The following is a 5,957-nucleotide window of genomic DNA, read 5'->3' as shown; positions in this document are numbered from 1 at the left end:
TCTAATGGGAAGCTATAAAGGGCCAAGTGCCTTCCACAGCTTTCTGGGGTGTGTGGCACGTGCCCATTGCCGCGGGCCGAGGCTCGCTGCTGATGGCCATCAGGACGGGAGCCTGGCTGCCAGCTCTGAGCCCCAAGCCGGCTAGGAGTCTCTGCAAAGAAACTTGGGCATCTTTGGTTACCATGCACTTATTTGGAAGGTTGTCTACTTTTCCCTGTGTTCAGACTGCCTGAATTTGAACCACCTGAATGACTAGAGCCGGCTTTCCGCTGGTCGTGCTTGCTTTGAGATTTCCCATGTGTGTGGCTGTAGTGCCCATCAGCCATGTAACAGGAGGGGTACCAGCATATGTCAAAGGCATCTATATAACCACATCTCGGGCACCTTAGGGCATCAGGAATGGGGAAGCTGACTTAGGCTTCAGGTTATTTGTTCCTCTTCCCAACCTGGTCTTGCTGCTGGCTCTCGTGATGGGGAGGAAAATTGGAAAGGAATGTAAAACTCAACGGTTGAGATAAGAACAATTTAATAGGTAAGCAAAAACCGCGCACGCAAGCAAACCAAACCAAGGAATTCATTCACTACTTTCCACCAGCGGGTGGGTGTTCAGCCATCCCCAGGGAAGCAGGGCTCCATCATGCATAACGGTCACTTGGGAAGACAAACGCCATAATGCCGAATGTCCCTGCCTTCCTCCTCCTTCCCCCAGTTTATATACTCAATTTGATGTCATATGGTATGAAATATTCCTTTGGCTAGGTCAGGTCAGCTCTCCTGGCTGTGTCCCCTCCTAACTTCTTTTGCCCTCACCCCCCATCCCCCACCCCACCCCACCCTCTCAATGGCAGGGCCCAAGAAACTGAAAAGTCCTTGACTTGGTACAAGCATCACCCAGCAACAACTAACAACATCAGTGTGCTGTCAACATTGATCTCACACCCAATCCAAAACACAGCACTGCACCACCTACTAAGCAGAAAATTAACTCTATCCCCGCTGAAACCAGGACAGCCATGATTGTTTTAACCTGAGCTTCGGCAGGGTCATGGTTTGGTCCATCGCCAGTGACCTCCCTCGTCTCTGTCTCAGCGGGGCTCTCCCAGTCTTGCATTTGCACCAAAGTCCACGTTGCTTGAGGATAACTATTTGCTTTACTTCTGTAAATATAGTCACTAAGTGTACAGGGAAAATGTAGTTTGTCCTAGTTGTCCCTCTGACGTTATGTGCTGTAGTGCTGCCAGGCTGCCTGTTCCCTCAGCCACTGTGGCCAAGTGTCGGGAGGAACCTCTCTCATTTTAGTTCGTATTTTATCTCCTGCGAGTCTTGAAACTCTGTCTTGTCTAGTGTAGTGTTTCTCACGGCCAGAGTCTCAAGTCGCTGGGTCCCGTCAATGGGAGGAGTTGCAGCCCGCTGTACCGATGCTGCTGCCAGGTCGGAGCTGCGGCTCCCGCTGCGGCCGAGGGTCAGCCCTCCCGGTAGCTCGGCAAGGTAAGATAGGCTGCAGCCTGTGGCAACCTCCCCATTCCTCTCCTTTTTATAACTTTTTTGTTTTGTTGGGGATTTTTCCTTTTCTTTTTTTTCTGTGCGTATGTGCCTGGATACCGATTTTGCAGTGTGCAGTGGAGCTTTCCATTTTCTGTGTCTGCTGACAGAGCCTTGCTCGATTTCTGCTCTTTGTTAGCTGGTTAAAGAGAAGAAACAAGAACCATTTGGGAGAGAAATATGCTTAAATAAATGCAGGAGGCTAGATAGCTTTTTGGTCAATGGGGTGTTACTTTCCTCCAAACTGATGATGAATTGGAGTCACAAGGTTTGCAGCAAGAGAAACTCTTTGGAAAAGCTTACTGTAGTCAAGGAGACCTTAATCCTCATTTTTGGCTCAATACTGTCTAGGCTGTAGATAATTGTCATCTAGCAGGTTAATTTAGTATTTTTGGCCTGGTTATAGGCAGAGCTTGAGATTCAGGTAAAATAAAAAAAAATGTCTTTTAGAAGTTCGTAATCCCAAGACATCGCATGTATTTAATGAGGCCTGCTCCTGAGATGCTTAGGTAATTCACACCCAGTCTCTCTGAAGTTAATTATGTGCTAGTATACAAAGCCTAAATCCTTATAAAGCAACTTCCTTTCAGATATTACTATGAACTTATTAAATCCTGTGATGCATCGTCAGTCTTGTTGGTGTCAGCGAGAGCGAAGGGCTCTGAGCACCGCAGAGGACTAGGCACATCTTCAGAATTCATTATGAAAAGGAATTTTTAATTATTTTGCTCTGCCTTTCCACTGTAAGACTTTAAACATATAGTAGGCAGTATTCTCTGAGGCTTCACACAGCGAAGTGTTTGTTAGTTGACTTTATTTTATGCAGGGCTTGCTGTATGGGTGGTAGATGCAAGCGTTGGTGCCTGCCCTGCTGTGACACACGGCTGGCGTCCCCTGCTCTGCCTTCTGATGTCTTGCCAGTCACCGCCAGCTGGGAACGGGGCTCCAATGTGCTTTCTGAGCACCGGATCGGAATTATTTTATTTTGTTTCCCCCCCCTCCCCTCAGCAGAGTGAGTCTTCGCTAAGATTGAACTACTATTTTTCTAATCTCTTAATGAAATTGCTCTTGGCGTGTTCAGCAGGTCACTATGAATAATGTGTTTTTCCGTTTGGCAGCCAGGCTGGAAAGCTGGGGGAAGGGGAAGCAGAGAGGAAGGCGAAGACTCATGATGTTCGGGGACAGCATTTCCCTTTTCTTACAAGATCCAGCAAAAGCTGGCACTTTGTTCTGTGGCAGTCACCCCTTTCCCACCCAAGACCTTCTTGGTGCCTCTGTAAGAAAAGCAGTGGGCGAGGAGGTCTGAACTCACCGGGAGCAACAGCGAGGGCCATGGCATCCTGGCTTTAGTCCAGGGTTTAGGGGTCAATAGATTGGAGACAACGTGAGGTCATGAGATACCCTTGTCCGAGGCTGAGGAGCCTGGCTTTGAGCCCTTCCCTGGGGGCCTTTAGAAGCAAAGTGGAAGAGGAGCAGAGTCTTCCTCTACTGGACAGTGCTTAGCTGGTGGTGGGGCTGCCCTCCAAAGGAGGGGATCGGGCAGAGGCTGACGTTCAGTTCATCTCATGCTCCTCATGGTGGGAGGGGGGGGCGCCCCTGACCTGGAGCTGCTGGAGAGCTTATGGATCTGAGGACCAGGCCTGAAACTGTCACCTGGCAGCTCCATCGGATGGTGCCCACAGGTGAGACTGATGCCCCGTCCCACCCCAGTAAGTGGTCACGGAGGCAACCCGGCATGGTGGCAGGGTTCAGGATCTGGCCCTTTCTGTGTGTAGGCTCAGTTTCTTGGCTGTCGTAAAACCTGGAGACACTTGAAGCGGATGGTGGTTACCTCAGACCCCACCTCTGCGCAGGAGAGATGCTGGTCCCCTTCAGCAGCCTCTGTAGGAGGCACTCGCCTATCTGGAAACCAGTTTGGCTCCCAGTGGCTACAGCGGGAGCTGGAGGGAGACGTGGTATCTGCATTGTTTCCTAACACCCCCTCCTCCCGGCTCACCAATGCTTACTCTCTGCAGCTGCTTTGCCAGAGTTCACATCACCAGTGCTTTATCTTCCTCACTATGATGCTGCTGCTCCTGCGGGATTTTAAACAGCCAGGCTGGTGGGATTCGAGTGGAGTGGGGATGGGGGCCGAGAGCTGTGCACGCCTGTGGCCATCGATGGACTGAGCAAGGACAGCAGCGCGGGCAGCGCTCGCCCCCGCTTCCTGCCCGTGAGACAAAGGGCTTGTGGGTGGGGGGTGCCGGGGGCTCTGCTCCGCGGGAGGGGGCAGGTGCTGGGCAGCTCGGTGTAGCAGCAGCCCAAGGGGGTGGTCACCCGGGGGGGGACCGAGCGTGCAGGTGGGGTGAGCCTGCTCACATGCTTTGTGTTCTCGGAGGCAGCGCAGCATGGCCCTGAGCGCACTGCCCAGCCCCTAGCAATCTGGTAAATCCTACATCCCTGCATGGGCGCAGTCATCTTCCGAATTCCAAAAATCTTCTGGTATCACATTGCCTTGTGGCAGGCTTCATGACACATGTGGAGAAGTTTTCCTTGCTGGGAAAGGGGCGTTGCTAGCTGCAGTTGGTTCCCTCGCTGCTTTTTGGGAGGGTCCTTTGACCTATGTCTGCCCTTTTGCCCTCACAGCTCTGTAGCATGTCCTGCTGAGTTCCTCCTCCGGGCTGAAGGTGCTCATCTGCTTGCTTCCCTCACTGAAGTGGCATCTTCCATTGCTCCTGTCTTTCTCCCTAAGTCTCCACATCCATCTTATTGAAGGGCAGCTGGAACAGCAAATGCCATTCAAGATACAGATGTGCTGTGGATTTATAGGGTGCCAAAGTACCTTTTCTGTTTCCCTCCTGCTCCTTCCCTAGCAATAGCATAGTTTCAGGTGGCTGCTGCTGGTGGCAAAGCTGCTGCTTTCACCCGACCGCCTGCTCAGCCGCTGGCAGGCTGCTGGGCTGCATGCAGCAGGCACGCAGGGCGAGGATGGCTTTCCCCTGCTCACCACTCGTATCCCCCGCTTTGGCTCTTACTCTGCTCGTTTGCCTGACCCCAAGGCCGTGCCACCGGGGTGCTGCCCCGCTTTGGCACGGTGCTGCCGTGGCCGTGCCAGGCATCCCTGCCATGCCTCCTGCCAGCACAGGGACCCCGAAATGCAGCTTGTGCTTCCAGCTGCAAACCCAGCCCTGATGGACTTTCTTAGTTTCAGTGCTTTCCTGTACAGGCAAAATTCCCCTTTTCCTCGCAGGCAGGAAGGCGGATGGCTGCTTGCCGCTGCCCTGCAGCAAAGAGTTGATGAATCATTTCCTTTTCCATATTTTAGCAAAACTGTGTTGTTCAGAGCTCACCTAGAGCATTTTAATGTTTTGAGCACTTGCACTCTTCGCTCGCTTCCTGCAATTGTCCGAAGGCTGGATTCTCTTTGTCTCCCAACAGTTGTTACTTGCTCAGGAGTGCTGCGGGTGGGTTAGGCTCTGTTAGTGCAAATTATTTTTTTTTCTCGTTGTCTTAGTCAGCCTTTTTACTTTTATTGTACATTAGTGTCAATGCGGTTTTAAAGCATGAATGTGTATTTCTACCAGTAAGAGCGGTTTTGTACGCAGAGGAGACAAAGCACCACTACTTGTACCTTTAGACCTTGGAGATTTCACTCGGCTGAATATAAAGCTATAAAGGGCTGTATTAAAAAAAAAAAAAGAAGTGTTTTGAATTCAGAGTTTTGAATAACAGACTTACTAGTGCTGGGATTTCTGCATGGTGAACCTCTGGTTTGTGTGCTTGGCTGTTTGAGAGGGAAAATCTGTGAGATGTGTTGCTCTTAATTGGGCGGAGCTGGATACATTATCAGAGGCCCTGGGTCCAATTTAAATACTGGCTGTATAGAAAATGGGGGTTGGCTTAACTTGTATTGCTCCTGGGCTGAAAAAATAAGGAGATGAAAGAGCAGTGTGATTTATTGTCTGGACACTGGAAGAAGCCTGGCAAGAGGTGTATCTTCAGCATTCCTGTTGTAGTCTACACAATAAGCTAAATTAAGTACCAATATGTAAACGTGAGGAGCAATGGAAAAAACCTGGAGTTTGCCTAAGGGTGCTAATCACAGGGATACCTTTGGCATTAAAATAAAAAAAAACACAGGAGCAAAAAGAGGCAGACAGGGCCCTGAAAGGGGGAGACCTGGTACCCAGCTATTATGGGCTGTGTTTAATAACCCAGGAGCTGATTTCTGGCTAGGCAGCAAGCTACCTGTGTTGTGAAGTGTGTAACTAGGAGTCGAGGTTTTTTTCCCAAAGCTCCTCTTTCCTGAGGCTGATTCATATCTGTCCTTATTGTTATCTATTGTGTTCACATGGCTGGGTTTTTTTCTTTTGTTAGCCTGTTTTCCTTCCTTGTTTTTAAAGAATAGCTTATCTGTATGCTCCAGAAGGGTGTGA

Source organism: Falco cherrug, chromosome 11 (assembly GCF_023634085.1).
Source record: "Falco cherrug isolate bFalChe1 chromosome 11, bFalChe1.pri, whole genome shotgun sequence".
In the NCBI taxonomy this organism is placed as follows: domain Eukaryota; kingdom Metazoa; phylum Chordata; class Aves; order Falconiformes; family Falconidae; genus Falco; species Falco cherrug.
The sequence above is the reverse complement of the archived record's forward strand: the minus strand, read 5'-3'. Positions refer to the sequence as shown.